At 40.1% G+C, this 19,358-nt stretch overlaps 1 pseudogene; it reads right to left on the bottom strand.

The window, feature by feature from the left end:
• Positions 1–748: 748 nt before the first annotated feature.
• On the bottom strand, positions 749–19,319 carry LOC130745377 (disease resistance protein Roq1-like; annotated as a pseudogene).
• Between the last annotated feature and the right edge of the window lie 39 nt (positions 19,320–19,358).

Below are 19,358 nucleotides of genomic sequence, written 5' to 3'. Positions count from 1 at the left end.
GTGTGCTTTTTATTTTTTCTTTGTTGTAATGTCTGCACCTTCCCTTGTATTGTTTGTTGTACAAAACTCTCATGCTCATTTCAATAAATCCTTGCTTTGTCGCAAAAACTTAGGCCAAGGAATAACAATAACAAACCAACCTTATCCATCTATGGATTATAAATATTTTGTTAGTTTTGTTTGGTGAATTGGAACTGTCACATGTGTTTTGACAATTGATATAGTGCTGCTTAATAATATCATCAATCTCTAAATGTTTATACTTGAATTTGGATCTAACTTACCATTTTTTATTGAACTAGGTATAGTTGGCTTACCTGCATTTTTTTTACAGGACACGTTATACTACAGCGCTTCTTTTAAGAAAGCGCTATGAAATGCTAACATGCTACAGCGCTTCTTTTAAAAATGCATACACGCTACAACGTTTTCTTTAAGGAAGCGTTGTAGAACTATACATGCTACAACGCTTCATTAAAGAAAGCATTATGGAATGCATACATACTACCACGCATTTTACTAAAAAGCGTTGTAGGATATCTCATTTTCTACAGCGCTTTCTATAAAAAAGCGTTGGACAGTACTAAAGTGGTACATGCTACAGCGCTTTCATAAGCGCTTTAAAACTGAAAAAATAAGCGCTGTAAAATGTAATTTCTGGCGTAGTGGTCGGTTCGTTTTGGTACGCACTTATAAATTTTACTAAAGAAAAATAAAAATAATAATAATTAATTATGTCATTTTGTATGTAAAATGATATTATAATTTATGTAAATAATGAGATGAGGAGACGCTTATAAAATAAATGAGATGAGTAGAGGGGCGTTGTTCATTTCAATACAATTAAGCTGCTTATTCAATGATTTAAATCATTCATATTCCAAGAAATTAATATCAATGTTGAAATACTTAATCATTAATGTGCCTTACTTTTCCCATAAATAACTATTTAGGAAGTGGTACACCACTTATGTTGTTCTGCATTCCAACCAGAAACAAAATTGAAAAAAAAAATTGGAACTCCACTTTGAAGTACCAATATGTGAATTGAAGAGAACCAATTCACAAATGTACCGCGAACCGGTACACATGAATTGGAACTCGGTTCCTGAGGTTTTGAGCGAATTCGATAACTATGGTGCATACAACCATTTAGATTGAAATACTGAAGGTTGTTGAGAGAGAAAATAGATGGATGTACAGTCTTCAACCGAGAACAAGAAGTAACATCCAGAACCTCAAGATTTATAGCTTTTGAGAAGTCTGGCAGCTCCTCAAGCGAACCGCAAATATTGAGTATAACTTCTTTTAAATTAACCAAATTCTGTGACAATGTGAGAATCCAAACATGAGCATAGCTTGTCAATTTCTTATCCTTCAATTAAGAAATATTGAAAAAGGAGGAAAGACACAAATATATTCACCTTCAGTCCGTTCCAAAGTTTTTGCATCCGGCCTCGTGGCAACTCCAATATAACAAGATTTTCCTTAGAAAAATTCTCTGGCAACGATTTTAGAGGGTAATGCATCCAACGAAGATATTTCAGATTAGTTGGCCAAAATTTAAACCCTTTAAGAAGAAGATCCTCGTTCTTCCCATAACCTCTGCCATGAATTTCCAAAAATTGTACCTTGCTCATCTTTTCAAATACGTAAGGGCTTAACTGCAGATTCCAAAATACTGAACAGTCTATTGTTATGCTTCTAATAGCCTCAGTCCCCTGCCATGACAGTATAAGAAAAAATTAAACACTATTAAAAGCTACATTCTCATAAAAAAGACAACATATATTTTACCTTGTTATTTTTCAATACTTCATTAACGTCATCGGCATCCCATAGTCGACTTCGGAAACCAAGGTCATTAGATTCATGGCGAACAATCTCCCGACCCAATTCTTGTATAATTTCATGCATAGATATAACATTATCTTCAGAAATAGACACAAGAGCTCTATCTTTTAGCCTATCTAACCCAACAACAGTGGAATTATCATTTTCATGCTCTTTCAACAATATGTTTAAGCGGCTTGTCTTCATTTTAAAACCGCTGAAGAAACATGCAATATCTAAAAATATCTTTTGCTCCTGGGAATCAAGATCATCATAACTTAGTTTCATCCCTTCATAAACTTCTTTGATGGGCATTCTTTTAAGTTTGTCTAGCAGACTTTCCCATACTTTCTTATCTTTCAAACGAAGAAGACGGGCTAAAACTTTCAGAACCAATGGGATGCCTTTGGCATAATTGACCACCCTTTGAGATAGATCATAATACTCCACTTCAAGATGACTTTGCTTAAAGGCATTCAAATTGAAAACCTTAAGTGCATCTATAGAACTCAATGCCCCAATTTCGTATATATCATCAACATTGTTAGCAATAAGTACTTGCTTATCTCTAGTTTTTACAATTATTCTACTACCTGGCTGAAGCCAATCAAGAGTTCCAAATATATTTTCTGTTGGGGTTGATTGTCAAGTCTCACATTGCCCAAGTTTCTAAAATAAAGAAGGAGGTTAAAAATTAGCTATTGGAGAAGTCTCACATCGCTTAGTGTGGTGAAGCAAGGGGAAGACCAAGGCTATATATTGGACCTAGGTTCTTTGTTTTTAGATGCACCAGTCAGTAGCTCTTTAAGCTTATATCTGACTTAGTTTAATATTTGCTTTGTGAGAGTGTGGTTGTACTGGGGCATTGGGGTGAGAGTGAGAGAAGTCTATGTGTTGTAACAATTTTCACATAGTGATATTTCTCTGGTTGTCGGTTTAGACAACGGTCGTGGTTTTTTCTCCGGTTTTGGAGTTTCCACGTAATATTCTTGTGTTGTGATTGTGTTTTATTTTTTCTTCAGCTCTGTTGTTTCCCAACAGTGGTATCAAGAGCTTAGGTTCGATGAGATATCACAATTCTTAGTATGCTCTGTGGTTGCAGAATTATCTGATCTTCCACACCAGAAAAGAAGTGTGATATTGTGGAGGTGCTGAAGAAGAAGTTTGCAGCTGCTATGTCTTACTCGAGCGCTATGAAGTTTGACATAGAGAAGTTTGATGGAAGAATCAACTTTGGCTTGTGGAAAGTACAAGTCAAGGATGTGCTGATACAATCAGGATTACACAAGGCGCTGAAAGGAAACACTTCCAACATGGAGGCCGACAAGTGGGAGGAACTAGATTTGAGGGCTGCAAGTGCAATTCGTCTGTGTTTGCAAAAGAATGTTCTTGCAAATGTGCAGAATTTGTCATCAGCCAAGGAGCTCTGGGAGAAGCTTGAAGGGTTATATCAAGCAAAGGGCATCTCAAATCGGTTGTTGCTGAAAGAGCAATTCCACAATCTACGCATGGATGAAGGTACGAAAATATCTGATCATCTGAGTACTTTGAATAATATTATCTCCGAGCTGGAATCTATCAAAGTAGAGATTGATGATGAAGATAAAGCGTTAAGGCTCATTTTGTCCCTTCCATCTTCCTATGTTCATCTGAAACCTGTTTTGATGTATGGGAAGGAAAGTTTGAGTTTTGAAGAAGTTGCAACTAAAATTATTTCGGAAGAAAGGAGAATGAAAAATGATGAAAGCACTTCAACAAGCTCAATATTGCTAACTGGAGGTGGGGCTAATGGGAAGAAGATTCTTGCAAAGAATCTGGTGTGCTGGAAGTGTGGAAAGTCTGGGCATGTGAAGAGAAATTGTCCAGGTGGAGTAGTATCTGAAAAAGACTCTGAGGTAAGTGCTAGCACTGTCTCCCTTGTTTTGGGAGATGATGGTGATGATCTCATCTAGAAGCTAAAGTTTGTCCTTATGGTATTTCCGCTATACCATGGAAAAGGACAAGTTATTGCTAGCGGATTCAGAAACAACACACAGGCATTGGTTGGCATTGATGCAAGGTGTGTGGTGAAAGGTGTCGATGGCTGAAGAACTTCCTGGAAGCCAACATGGGAGTTGCACCATAAAATTTCAGCAAGGTTTCGACATGTGGAAATTCTTGGAATGGTTTAGTTCCAAGTGAAGAAAATTCTTGGGATGGTTTGTTTCCAAGTAAAGTGTACTCTTTTATGGTGGAGTATGATTGTCGGTATAGACAATGCAAGCGGAAGATGTGTAACTCTTACAATCAAGGTGGAGATTGTTGGGGTTGATTGTCAAGTCCCACATTGCCCAAGTTTCTAAAATAAAGAAGGAGGTTAAAAATTAGCTATTGGAGAAGTCCCACATCGCTTAGTGTGGTGAAGCAAGGGGAAGACCAAGGCTATATATTGGACCTAGGTTCTTTGTTTTTAGATGCACCAGTCAGTAGCTCTTTAAGCTTATATCTGACTTAGTTTAATATTTGCTTTGTGAGAGTGTGGTTGTACTGGGGCATTGGGGTGAGAGTGAGAGAAGTCTATGTGTTGTAACAATTTTCACATAGTGATATTTCTCTGGTTGTCGGTTTAGACAACGGTCGTGGTTTTTTCTCCGGTTTTGGAGTTTCCACGTAATATTCTTGTGTTGTGATTGTGTTTTATTTTTTCTTCAGCTCTGTTGTTTCCCAACATTTTCTACCTGATATGTACCATTCACATCATCAAGAACAACAAGAACCTTCATGCGACCAATCCTTCTCTTAATATCATCAGCCATTCCATTAGGGGTGTCTATTTTCACATCTTGTGCTAATAGTGTAGAAAAAAGTTTTTCTCTTAAAGACTGCATTCCATGTTTTTATAATTCATCTTTTACCTTTGACAAAAAACAAATACCTTCATATTGAGAATGTCTTCTGTTAAATATTTCTTCTGCAATGGTTGTCTTGCCAATGCCCCCCATACCCCAAATTCCAATAACACGCACGTCTTTTGACTCTTGACATAACAATGATTCCAAATGTGCAATTGACTTGTCAACTCCAATAAGTTCTTTTGTGTTGGGTACCAGAGTAGCAATATATTTATCCGCAACTAAAATAAGAGATAAGGAAATAGGAAATTGACACACAATATTTACGTGGAAAACCCTCAACAAATAAGGGAAAAACCACGGGCACCGGTAGGAAAATATTTCACTATGTGGAAGAAATTACAACACCTCTCTCTAATATAAGGAGAGAACAAATTAACTCTCTCTTATAATAGGAAAACACTTCACTAGGAGAACCTCACAGGAGAATACAATATATCTCTCTAATTTTTCCTCTCTAGCTAAGCAAGTTTTTGTTGCTATAAGTGGAGATTTTGGGATGATTTGAGAATGGTGGAATTGCCTCTATTTATAGGCAATTTCCACCGGGTGAACAGTGGCTTCCGCGTTGTTTTTTTCATCCTTAAATTAAGGCTTGATGTTTGCCTTAATTTATGCCACACATGTGGCTTTACACAAAAAATTCAAAAAGGGGCCACCGAAAAAATCGTCTTTGTTGACAATCTCCCACATAAAGCCACATTTGTGGGTTTTCAAACTTTTCTCTACCTTGCCAGTTTCATGCTGCTCACGTTTCTAATAGGCCATAGGAGGACCTACACCATACAAACTTATCAGAGTTGATCGGCTTTGTCATCACATCTGCTAGGTTGTCTTTGGTGTGAATTTTCTGCATATCCACACTTCCTTCTTCTACCACCTCTCTGACAAAATGGTACTGAACTCCTATGTGCTTTGTCCTGGAATGAAAAGCTGGATTCCTTGCAATGTGCAAGGCACTCTGACTGTCACAATACATAGTAATCTTCTGTTGCTTGTGCCCGAGCTCTTCCAATAACCTTTGAATCCAAATTGCTTCCTTGCAAGCTTGGGTAGCTGCCATGTATTCTGCTTCAGTAGTAGACAAAGCTACAACAGTCTGCAACTTGGACAACCAGCTTACCGCTCCTCCTGCAAGTGTGAACACACAGCCGGTAGTAGATTTTCTCTTATCAAGATCACCTGCAAAGTCTGAATCAACATAGCCTCTGATAGTGAATTCTGATCCCTCAAAACATAACGCAGCACCTGAGGTTCCTCTGATGTATCTCAAGATCCTCTTCACAGCATTCCAGTGCTCTTTGCCTGGATCTGCCATAAACCGACTGACCGTACCAACTGCTTGAGCAATATCTGGTCTAGTACATATCATAGCATACATAAGGCTTCCCACCGCTGATGCATACGGTACTCGAGACATCTCCATCCTCTCTGCTTCATTGCTAGGAATCATACTTGAGGATAATTTGTAATTAACAGGAAGTGGGGTTGAGATTTGGTTACAGTCTTGCATGTTGAAGCGCCGCAAGACTTTCTGAAGATAATTCTTCTGAGAAAGCCAAATCCTCCTGTCTTTTCTGTCTCGGTGAATTTGCATCCCTAAAATCTTGTTTGCGGGTCCCAAGTCCTTCATATCAAACTCCCTAGCCAATTGTGCCTTTAATTCTTGGACTCGATCTTTGTTGGGGCCTACCACCAACATGTCATCCACGTACAACAGCAAAATGATGAAATCATTATCATCAAACCTCTTGTGATACGTACAATGGTCTGAACTCAGTCTGTTGTACCCAAGGCTCATGATGAAGGAATCAAATCTCTTGTACCAACACCTCGGCGCCTGCTTTAGACCGTATAGAGATTTGGTCAACCTGCAAACCAAGTTTTCTTTTTCTTTTTCTTCAAAACCTTCTGGTTGGAGCATATAGATTTCCTCTTCAAGTTCTCCATGAAGAAACGCTGTCTTTACATCTAACTGCTCAAGATGAAGATCAAATGCAGCACACATTGCCAGGACTACTCTGATAGTAGTAAGTCTCACCACAGGAGAGAATATCTCATTGAAATCAATGCCTTCTTTCTGAGCATATCCTTTGACCACCAGTCTTGCACGGTAGCGTTCCACCTGATCGTTGCCATCTCGCTTAATTTTGAACACCCATTTGTTTCCGATGGCTTTCCGACCTTTGGGAAGTTCAACAAGTTCCCAAGTGTTGTTTCTATGTAAGGCTTCAATCTCTTCCTGCATTGCTGCCATCCACAGAGAAGCATCTGAACTATTTAGCGCCTCATGAAAGGTTGATGGCTCTCCATCTTCTGATAGAAGACAATATGCATCATGACTAGCCATTACATAATCTGAGTGCCATGATGGTTTTCTTATCTGGCGTGTTGTTCTTCTGGGTTCTTCATCATTGACCTCATTTGGTTCTTGTTCTTCGTGCTCTGGTTCTGCTTCAGAAGACTCATCTTCTCCTGACTTTTCCTCTATCTCAACTGTTGTAGTCTCCTTCATTGTGCCATCATTTTCCTGCTCCTTCTGAACTTCATCTTCTACAAAAATTACATCTCTGCTGACAATAATCTTGCGGGCAGCGGGATCCCACAGACGATACCCCTTTACATTGTCAGCGTAACCCAAGAATATGCATCTCCTGGATTTTGGATCCAGCTTTGTTCTTTCTTGAGAGTTGAACATTACATACACAGGACATCCAAACACATGTAGAGAAGAATAATCACATGGTTTTCCCTTCCACATCTCCATTGGTGTCTTTAAATCAATCGCAGTTGATGGCGATCGATTTATCACATAACAGGCAGTTTTGACAGCTTCTGCCCAGAAAGACTTGGCTAATTCCGCTGTATTCAGCATAGCTCTTGTCCTCTCCAGAAGAGTTCTATTCATCCGCTCTGCTACTCCATTCTGCTGAGGGGTATGAGCAACTGTAAATTGCCTCGTAATACCTTCTTGCTTGCAGAATGCCAGGAAATCACCATCTGTATATTCTCCTCCATTATCTGTCCTCAAGCACTTAATTCTTTTCCCAGTTTCAAGTTCTACTTGTGCTTTGAACTCCTTGAATACTGAATACACACCTGACTTCTTCTTGATCGGGTACACCCACAATCTCCTGGAGTAATCATCAATGAATGATACAAAATACTTTGCTCCTCCTATGGACACTTCCGGTGACTCCCACACATCAGAATGAATCAAGTCCAGTATGTGTTTGCTTCTAGCAGTTGACTTAGCAAACTTTAGTCTATGCTACTTACTTATCACACAGTGCTCACAGAAAGGTAAACTTACTGACTTGAGCCCAGGTATGAGATTACGTTCTGCAAGAACATTCAAGCCTCGTTCCGACATATGGCCTAATCTGCGGTGCCACATCATCGTTGTTTCTTCTTGGCTTCCAACTGCAACTGATGCGTCTGCCATTTGCCACGTATCTCCCAAAAGCATGTATAGATTTGCAGCGACCTTCTTTGCTTTCATTACTACTAGTGAACCTTTCACCACTTTCAAGATCCCACCTTGAATATCGTACTTGTATCCGAGGTCATCTAGTTGCCCAACAGACAACAAATTCTTTGTTAACCCTTTCACATGTCGTACCCCTTGAAGTGTGCGAATAGTACCATCATACATTTTTATTTTGACAATACCAACTCCAGCAATTTCCAAAGCATGATCATTTCCCATAAACACATGTCCCTTCGAGACAGGTTCATAAGTGCAAAACCAGTCCCGTCGAGAAGTCATGTGCCACGTAGCTCCTGAATCTACTATCCAACCATCAGTGAGCTGATTTTCGACTTTGGTGCCAACTGCTGCTAAAATTTCGCCATCATCAGAGGTACTAGCAATACATCCTTGAGATGTACTTGCTTCAGAAGACTTCTCACCATTCTTCTTGTTGAACCAACAATCTTTCTTCAAGTGCCCTCTCTTGCCACAATGGTAGCATTTGAGGTTCATCTTTCCTCGAGATTTTGATCTACCATGATTTTGACTCCCAATGGGGCCACGTTCCGTTGATCTGCCTCTCGTCACCGTCAAAGCTTCCATTTGTTTTGAGCTTTCCTGACGATCTTCCTTATTTTTTCGCCTGGACTCTTCTTCAAGAATGGCTCCGGCAACATCATTAAAGGATAGACGGTCAACAATATTATTGTTAGTAATATTGATGACGAGTTGATCATACGAATCTGGTAAACTCTGAAGAAGCAGCTCTGCACGTTCATTTTCCACTATTGTGAAATCTGACGCAGCTAACTAAGCAAATAATGTGTTCAGATTGTTGATGTGATCCGGTATTGAAGTGGATTCACTCATCCGAAGAGTGTAGAGCCTCCTCTTTAAGAAAATTCTGCTGTGAAGTGATTTGACCTCATACAGTTGGATAAGAGTATCCCAGATCTCATTTGCAGTTTTCTTTTCTGCAATACTTGACAGCACCGAGTCCTCTAGGGCCAAGTGCAAGTCGGCAACAGCGCTGTCATCCATCTCTTTCCACTTATCATCGGTGATATTTGCAGGTCTACCTTCAATTGCTTGTAAGCAATTATCCTTCCTCAGGATCGCCTTTATCTTCAATTTCCACAGGGAGAAGTTACTCCCACCGAATTTCTGGATCTCAAATTTTGTTGCCATGGTTTCACACCAAAGAGTAGTTGCAACTGAACCGGCTGGCACAATTTCACCGTGAATAGCACAGTATACGTTAGCAGTATTGTATATTTTACCGCACACTAGAATAGATCTAGTATACGTTAACAATTACTGCAAAAGTATACAACCACACGTGTGAATAGTAACCGTGAACAGTACCGCAGCGGATATATGGAACACCAACAGCTCTGATACCACTGTTGGGTACCAGAGTAGCAATATATTTATCCGCAACTAAAATAAGAGATAAGGAAATAGGAAATTGACACACAATATTTACGTGGAAAACCCTCAACAAATAAGGGAAAAACCACGGGCACCGGTAGGAAAATATTTCACTATGTGGAAGAAATTACAACACCTCTCTCTAATATAAGGAGAGAACAAATGAACTCTCTCTTATAATAGGAGAACACTTCACTAGGAGAACCTCACAGGAGAATACAATATATCTCTCTAATTTTTCCTCTCTAGCTAAGCAAGTTTTTGTTGCTATAAGTGGAGATTTTGGGATGATTTGAGAATGGTGGAATTGCCTCTATTTATAGGCAATTTCCACCGGGTGAACAGTGGCTTCCGCGTTGTTTTTTTTCATCCTTAAATTAAGGCTTGATGTTTGCCTTAATTTAGGCCACACATGTGGCTTTACACAAAAAATTCAAAAAGGGGCCACCGAAAAAACCGTCTTGTTGACATTTTGTACTCACATGATGCTTACTCAACCTCATCAACACACGACTGATGATTTCTTCAAGCAGATCAGCATCGTTCCTAAACAATAAAAAGAGAAAGAGAAAATGTATGAATTTTTAATCACAGCACTACCTCTCTCGTTTGGCTGGATGTTTGTATTGATGAGTTCAACATTAATGATAGAACATTCCTTTTCATCTGCATTCCTTTCTTCCTTAGTAGGAGCAAATTTTAAAAACATGACACAACTATTGTAATCACATCAGGCTGTGATGGCAGACAATATCAACCCACTTTAAACAACGACAAATCATGATGTAACCGCAATTATAATATAAAATTTAATAAGCTCAACTACTATGACAAATAGAGGGCTTAGCTATATATATCAAGTCTTGAGAAAAGTATCATTTTTAGATATCATTTTCTGTTAGGACCCAAGAGGTTCCTCCACTGTTAAGGGTTTATTCTAGAAGGGGGCATAGAGTTGAGGGGGTTTAATTGCGTAGTTAATATTCTATTGTAGAAGAGAATGTTTTATTCTTAGGAGTTATCTTTATTATTAGGGAGAATCTTTTATTATTAGGAGTTATCTTTTATTATTAGGAATTGATATCTTTTATTTTAGGATGGTATCTTTATTGAGTATTATATATAGGAATTGAGTGTAAGGAGGAGAATCATCTGAGAATTATTAAGTTGTACGGGAACCAGCCCTGTTTTTGGAGGAACCAGCCTCTGTTCTTAATAAATTCCAGACTATTTATTCCTGCAAATTGCTCTGCTACCTTACTTACCTGTTAGGGATTTTTACTCTCTAACAAATTGGTCCGACCTGCCCTTGGCCAACACTGTTCCTCCGTGACACTGTTCCTCACGTACTGTTCATTTCGCGCTACTGTTCATCACGCACTGTTCACATTTGCGTACTTTTCGGTTTTGTTTTTCTTTCACAATTTTGTGTTGTCATGGAGGCTTGGCAAACTACTATGGCAACAGAGATTGAGGACGTCCGTGGAAGACTCGATGACCTCCACGGGGCAGTCGATAGTGGCTTATCTCGGCTGGAGGGGATGATCACCGCCTTGGCACAACAGGTGTCGGGGTCGTCCAGTTCTTCGTCCGCTGGCCACAGCACCGCTGATCTGACCGGACCTGCACCTCGCCCTTGGCATAAAAAGGTTGATCTGCCGACATTTGAAGGGGTCGATCCGATGTCTTGGATTGCTCGGGCGGAGAAATTTTTTGTTGTCCAGCGTGTGACCGAGGAAGAAAAGATGCACCTTGCTTTCATTAGCATGGAAGGGGTGGCTGTCCACTGGTTCCGTTATCTCCAGCGTCGCACTCCTGACCTCACATGGGGTTCATTCACTCCACGTTTGCTTCAGCGTTTTGGTGACGGTAGTAAGGGGAACGTCTACGAGCAACTTAAGATTCTCCGTCAATCAGGTTCTGTTGTTGATTTTGTGAACGAGTTTGAAGCGTTGGTGGCTCAGATTCCCGATCCGTCCGACGAGCAGTTGTTGGGGTATTTTGTAGGGGGCCTCAAGCTCGAGATTCTCTATCGAGTGCGTTCTTTTCGTCCTACAGAACTGTCGCGCGCTATTGAGCTTGCTCAAGATGTCGAAGCTGAAGTGTCTCTTGGCCAAGGTCGTTCGGTATCTCAACGCGGTTCTTTTCCTCCGCGCTTTCCAACTCGGGGTGGCATCATGGCTAATTCCCCGGCAGGGTCCTCTTCGGCTACGGTGAGCAGTTCCGCGGCATCCCCAATTCGTTCTGACACACAAGGGTCTCGCAACATGGCTACCGCCCAACGAAGTAGCTCTTCCTTTGGGTCCACCACAACTTTTCCCGGCCGAGAGGGTGCAGCTTCGAGACCTAGACCCGCTCAGAGATTACCTCATGCTGAGTTCGTAAAACACTTGCGCAATGGCACTTGCTTTCGCTGTGGTTTGGCATATACCTCGGATCATATCTGTCCCAACGCGAGCCTACGCGTTACCATTCTAGGTGAGACTGAGGAGATTATCGTGGAGGCGGCGAGTACTGAGGCAGAGGAGCTGGTTGAGAATCTAGAGGACCAGTTGCAGTGCCAGACTATGGAGCTCGCGCATCTTGTCCCTAGCACTATTACCCCTCCCAAAACCATGAGAATTTGGGGCGAGATTGCGGGCGTTGCGGTGCACGTCCTTATTGACTGCGGGGCTAGTCACAACTTTGTAGCTCCGGATTTGGTCTCTCGAATGGGATTGGCAACACATCCTACTCAGCGTTTCGGAGTTCACCTGGGGAATGGACGTTGTGAGAAGTCTCAGGGTTGTTGTAAGAACTTGATGCTGACGATGCAAGGGTACACTTATGTGGGTGATTTTTTCTTATTTGATCTTGGAGGTTTGGATGTGGTCCTCGGCATGACATGGCTGGCTTCTTTGGGAGACGTGCGACATAATTGGAAGGCCCTCACTATGACTTTTCATGCTCAAGGCTCGATCATCCACCTTTGTGGGGATTCCAGTTTGCAGATGTCGGGACAACCGTCGAAGGTCTTCGGTAAAACGTCGGAGTTAAAGGTTGCTGCTATGATGCTGTTTTATTTTGAGTGGCTCCATGAACAGGACGGGGTGAGCGCCGGCGAGGAGCAACGTTTGGACAGTGTTCAAGTGTCCCAGTTGCATAAACTCCTGGAGCAGTTTCGGGATGTCTTTGACAAGCCCACAGGCCTTCCGCCGCGTAGAGATGTAGATCACCGGATTTCTCTTTTGGACGGCACGAGTCCCATTAATGTTTGTCCTTACCGTTATCCGCACTTGCAGAAAGATGAGATTGAAAGGCAGGTTGCTGAAATGTTACGAGAAGGTATCATCCGTCCTAGCAACAATCCTTTCTCCAGCCCGGTGATTCTGGTTAAGAAGAAGGATGACAGTTGGCGATTTTGTGTCGACTATAGAGCTTTGAACAAAGCAACGGTGTCGGACAAATTTCCCATCCTTGTAATTGAGGAGTTGCTGGACGAGTTATTTGGTGCTGCGTACTTCTCTAAAATTGATCTGAAGGCAGGTTATCATCAAATTCGGATGAGTGAAGGGGACATTCCGAAGACGGCTTTTCGCACTCATCAAGGACATTATGAATCCTTAGTTATGCTGTTTGGTCTCACTAACGCCCCGGCTACCTTCCAGCGTGCTATGAATTCTATGCTACAACCTTTCCTACGGAAATTTGTCTTAGTCTTCTTCGATGACATACTGGTGTACATCAGAGATTGGGAGCACCATTTGCGCCATGTGACAAAGGTATTGTTACTGCTTCGTCGTCATAAATTTTTTGCTAACCGGAAAAAGTGCAGTTTTGGGAGAACAACCATTGCTTATTTAGGACATCTAATCTCTCACGAGGGAGTTTCCATGGATCCCACCAAAGTGGAGGCTGTAGTACATTGGCCTACTCCGCGCTCTGTCAAGGCTTTACGGGGTTTTCTTGGTCTCACTGGTTATTATCGGAAGTTTGTATGGAATTATGGGCGAATTGCAAAGCCGCTCACAGATTTATTGAAGAAAAGAGCTTTTGAGTGGAACGGGGCAGCAACTGATGCTTTCAATGCACTCAAGGAAGCACTAACTCAAGCACCGGTGTTGGCCCTTCCGAATTTTTCAGAACCCTTCGTTATCGAGTGTGATGCTTGCGGTTCAGGTTTAGGGGCTGTTTTGATGCAAGATAAGCGACATGTGGCGTACTACAGCAAGGGCCTAGCTGATTCGGTTTTGAGGAAATCTGTGTATGAAAAGGAGTTGATGGCCTTGGTTCTCGCAATTCAGCACTGGCGGCCCTACCTTCTCGGGAGGCGTTTCACTGTCTTCACTGATCAGAGGAGTCTGAAATATTTGTTGGAGCAGTGGATTACCACTCAGAACCAACAGAATTGGTTGGCTAAGTTGTTGGGCTATGATTTCGACATTATATATAAGGTGGGGGCTACGAACAAGGCAGCGGATGCATTGTCCAGAATGTATGAGGAAACAGAGTTGAGGGTTTTATCTAAACCTTTCTGGCTTGATTCCAGTGAACTTGATGACGAGGTTCGTTCGGATCCTACTCTAGGCAAGATTATGGGGGAGGTACAGCAGGATCCGGACTCACACCCTTCCTACACTTTGGAGAATGGGAGGTTGTATTACCAGGGCCGACGGGTGTTGTCGTCTACTTCGAAGTGGATTCCTAAGCTCTTACAGGAGTTTCATACGACTCCTACTGGTGGTCATTCAGGGGTTTTCAAGACTTATCGCTGAGTGGGCCAATCGCTGTACTGGAAGGGAATGAAGAAGTCGGTGGCGGATTTTGTGGCAGCATGCCATACTTGTCAGCGTAGTAAGTATCAGGCCGCTTCCCCTATGGGTTTGCTCCAACCCTTGCCTGTACCAAACGCGGTTTGAGAGGAGGTTAGTATGGATTTCATTATCGGCCTCCCTAAATCTAAGGGGTATGATGCACTATTGGTGGTGATTGACAGGCTAAGTAAGTATGGACACTTCATTTTGATTAAGCACCCCTACTCCGCTCGTTCCATTGCAGAAGTTTTCTCGAAGGAAGTGGTCTGGTTGCATGGCATTCCCATTTCCATCGTGAGTGATCGAGACCCGACCTTTTTGAGTCACTTTTGGCAAGAGCTTTTTAAATTGCAGGGGACTACTCTGAGAATGAGCACAGCGTACCACCTGGAGACAGATGGGTAGACCGAGGTTCTGAATCGCACGGTTGAGACTTACTTGCGTTGTTTTAGCTCCGAGCAGCCCAAGTCTTGGGTTGATTTCATACATTTGGCAGAATATTGGTATAATACCAGTTTTCATTCTGCTGCGCAGAGCACTCCATTTGAGATTGTCTATGGTCGCCCTCCTCCCTCCATTTCACGTTTCATTCCTGGGGAGACGCTGGTGGAAGCTGTGGCCCAGGATCTAATGGATCGAGATGAAGCCTTGAAGCAGCTTAAGTATCACTTGGAGCGAGCTCAGAATCACATGGTGAAATATGCCAACGCTCACCGACGCCCACACGATGTCAAGGTGGGAGATTGGGTTTACCTGAAAATTAGGCCGCATCGTCAGAATTCTATGCCCTCTCGGTTACATCCTAAGCTGGCTGCTCGGTTCTATGGTCCTTACTTGGTGACTAAACAGTTCGGGGCTGTGGCTTTTCAATTACGGCTACCTTCTTCCGCCCGCATTCACCCTGTTTTTCATGTGTCACAGCTGAAGAAGGCCATTGGCGAACGTCAGGTTCAGGCGGAGTTACCCCCGGATTTGGAGCACCAGGCTGAAGTCTTTGTTCCCGATCGTGTGTTGACGGTAAGGGAAGTTCAGCAAGGGGATGTGGTGAAGCGCCAGGTTTTGATTCAGTGGTTTCACAAGGCTGCGGAAGAAGCTACTTGGGAAGACTTCACTGTGATCAACGAGCAGTTTCCAGACTTCAACCTTGAGGACAAGGTTAAATCTTTGGAGGGGAGTATTGTTAGGACCCAAGAGGTTCCTCCACTGTTGAGGGTTTATTCTAGAAGGGGGCATAGAGTTGAGAGGGTTTAATTGCGTAGTTAATATTCTATTGTAGAAGAGAATGTTTTATTCTTAGGAGTTATCTTTATTATTAGGGAGAATCTTTTATTATTAGGAGTTATCTTTTATTATTAGGAATTGATATCTTTTATTTTAGGATGGTATCATTATTGAGTATTATATATAGGAATTGAGTGTAAGGAGGAGAATCATCTGAGAATTATTAAGTTGTACGGAACCAGCCCTGTTTTTGGAGGAACCAGCCTCTGTTCTTAATAAATTCCAGACTATTTATTCCTGCAAATTGCTCTGCTACCTTACTTACCTGTTAGGGATTTTTACTCTCTAACATTTTCAAAAGTGGAATGTATAATAGGTCCAATTTAACCACATAATTCAATAAACCAACGAAAAATGGCTTGTATATTCTAATCCATTTGGGTTAATGAGTTGCAAAATTGACTAATACAACATACATTCAAGAGAAATCTAGATTAACCAACCAGCTTGTGATCATATGCATGTATAACAAGTAAATACTAGATAGTAAGGAAATATTGAAATTTAGAAGGAGAAAACTTACCGAAAATCTGATGACTTGATTCCCGCTAAATTAGAACATTTGTTCAAAGCTTGTCTCCATATCTGCACCCTTTGCAAATTATGCTTCTTTTCATGTTGAGTAAGTGCATTTTCAAAACTCTTCTTTTGATGCCTTACATCTGAAGGGTCTACCTTGTAGAAAACAAGTATGACAATCTGTCCATATTTCTTTTTGCACTCAAGTATGTTCACTAGTTCTTCCAAACACCAATGTGAAGAGGCATAGCTTTCTGAGAATATGATCAATGAAATGAATGATCCTTCGATTGCTTCAAGAAGTGATGGCGATATATCATCTCCTCTCTTAAGTTTATCGTCTACAAAGGCGTTTATTTGCTTTCGAGGAAATTCCTTAGTCAAGAAACTAAGAAAACTGTGACGGATATCCTCACCTCTGAAGCTTACAAAAACATCATATACTTTATTTGAGGAGTATTGATTGACAATAGCTCTGCTGCTATACCCTTCAATTTGTCAAAAAGTATTATATTCTTCATAAAACCTAAGACGTGATATCATGACATAAATGAAGTACAACAACACTTGAAAATATTACTAAATTATCAAAAAGTGTAGTTAATTTAAAAGCTACACACCTTAACGAGGGTCATATTAGGACCAAATCATAAAAAAATAACAATTGAATATATCTTTGGCTACATTTAAAATATTGCTAATTTATTTGTCGTAACATTTAAAGATGTTATAGTTTACTTTTTTCATAGTATTTGAAAAATGCCACTACTAGTTAATTTTTTTACATGCAAAATAATTTTTATAATATTTCAGAAATAATACTAATTGATATATATTATATATAACCAAATTTGAAAAACAAAAATCAAGTTCTTCAGCTATGCAGCAGGTGTGTGATAAAAAAATGATGAGTCAATGCTGAGAAATGTCATCAACACAATCAGTCAACATACATATGAGCTTTAGATCAAAGTGAAGTGATATAAGGGGGAACAACAATCACTTTGAAACAATTTTATTGATAATCTCTTTCTTCTTCACTCCTACTGCAGTAGGAAGCAAGTTCAATGGGTGCTTTGAAATTCGCTGAAGCAAAAGGAATTGCAAAAAATAAGGCTCTAAAAGAAATTGAAGGAGAAATTAAAGCATATATAGAAAATAAATTAGTAAGTGTTAGTCAGCACTCAGCAGCCTATTAAACTAGCAGATTGCAATATATGTTAATGCTCCTTTGATTCATGTAGTGAATTTTGCTTTCACAAACAAGAATAATATTTTCTAACTCTACACATCAGTTTCTTGGTTCAAACTTAAACTCCAATGAACAACCTTTAAGTAGAAACAAAAATATTTCAGAGGAAGGATAGATTATGCAGTTAATTAGCAAGACTTTACTGAGTGAAACTTAAGACTAACATTATGAGAGTCTGAACTGAATCTTCTATAGGATAAATGAACAACTAGAGCACATTCCACATACCTTATTTATGCCAGAGTCCCATAAGGGTCGCAATTCCAAGTTTGATGCTCTAGCAACAACTCCCTGAGGCATTGTCTCACATCCAGAAGGCCAGTTTTTCCTCTAGGTAAATGCAAGTTAACTAGAATTAGAGGCAATTCTAAGTTGGGGCAATTTAATCATAGTGAGTCATATAAAAAAACATTTAATTCCTGTCTACCAGATTAACCAAACGTGCAAGCTTTGGGTTTTGTATCCACCTCTACAGATCCAAATAACGCCCAAAAGCAATTTCAAGTAATCAAAGCTCAATTTTAGAACTATCTGTTTTATAAAATATTGCAGGAAAATGTAAGATTATTTAAATTTAGTACACATTAATTTAAAAATATCAAATCCTCAAACAAAACCAAGAACTATTTGTTCACACAAAAGACATGCAACTAGAAGCAATCAAATTTCAAGACCAGAAAGCATGATGGAAAAAAAAAAAAAAAGACCCCAAAAAATTATGTAGGAGGGGCTGGGGATTTTCTAAGTCCAATTCTGGACCTTGATCTCCAAGTCATCATACACCTAATATCTAAATATACAATGCTTTCTGCAGAAAAAGTTAACTAAGGTGTGCAGGACATAGAATCTTCAGTGAAGAGCTAGACAAAAAGAAACTCACTATTTTATTTTTCAGTCTTTACATCCTCACATGATACCTAATATTATAGGATTCCCAAAAGACATTACAACACATTGAAGATAAGTAATTCCCAATATCTCTTATTTTAAAGAATCAGTGTGTATATTTGCCATTTATAGAATAAACGTATATAGTAACTAAAAATTTCAGAATCAAATTTTGAACAGAATTTGGACATAAGCAGAGAGAGAGAGAAAGAGAAATACAGCATGTATAATTTGAGAAGCTCCGGAAGAATATGCCATTGAATTGGAGCAAGTGATGATCTTTGTTCGTCTCTACAACCTTAAATTTCACAATAAGGGAAACACAAGGTTAGGGGAAAGAATAGGAAAGTAAACAAATATAAATGAAAAAAAATTACCTGAAATTGAATATATTTTAACCTGGTCTGTCTGACTATTAGAAAAAAAATTCAAGTCTTGCTCATGATGTATGTTCTTGTTGCAGCTAGCAAGCAATAGCATCATCATCCTCCTAAATTACCTGCAGCGCAGTTAAATAGACGGAAGAAGCAATTCTCATTTGACTTGACTGTGTCTAAATTCTAAAAGTATCAACTCACTCACACGTTAACACTTTCCCATAGGACATTGGATTATTTGTATTAAAGAAATACTATGAATGTCAACACTATCTATTCAAGTGTATGAGTTGTGCTGCTTCATATTTCCCCTTTGTTTCGTCTATTTTATCAAGGGATGGGTGTGTTTGCTTTGCACTGTTTTTTGTTGGAGGGAAGTCGAGTAGATTTTTTAAACTGTCGTTTGAAGTTCTAGACTTTGTACCAGGAATCAAATTGAGTTCCTTCAAAAAATCTTCTAAATGTTATCTGAAAAAAATTAATCAAATTAAGTCCTTACATCTAATTAATTTTGACCAGCCAACCGTCCACGTAGCGAGCCTAACCAGCTGAGGTGACTATGTAGACTTTTTCGTATCCATTTTAGTCCTTTAAGTTTTTTTAAAATCACATTAGAATCCC

The sequence above is a fragment of the Lotus japonicus genome, chromosome 3 (assembly GCF_012489685.1).
Source record: "Lotus japonicus ecotype B-129 chromosome 3, LjGifu_v1.2".
NCBI lineage: Eukaryota > Viridiplantae > Streptophyta > Magnoliopsida > Fabales > Fabaceae > Lotus > Lotus japonicus.
The sequence above is the reverse complement of the archived record's forward strand: the minus strand, read 5'-3'. Positions and strand labels throughout refer to the sequence as shown.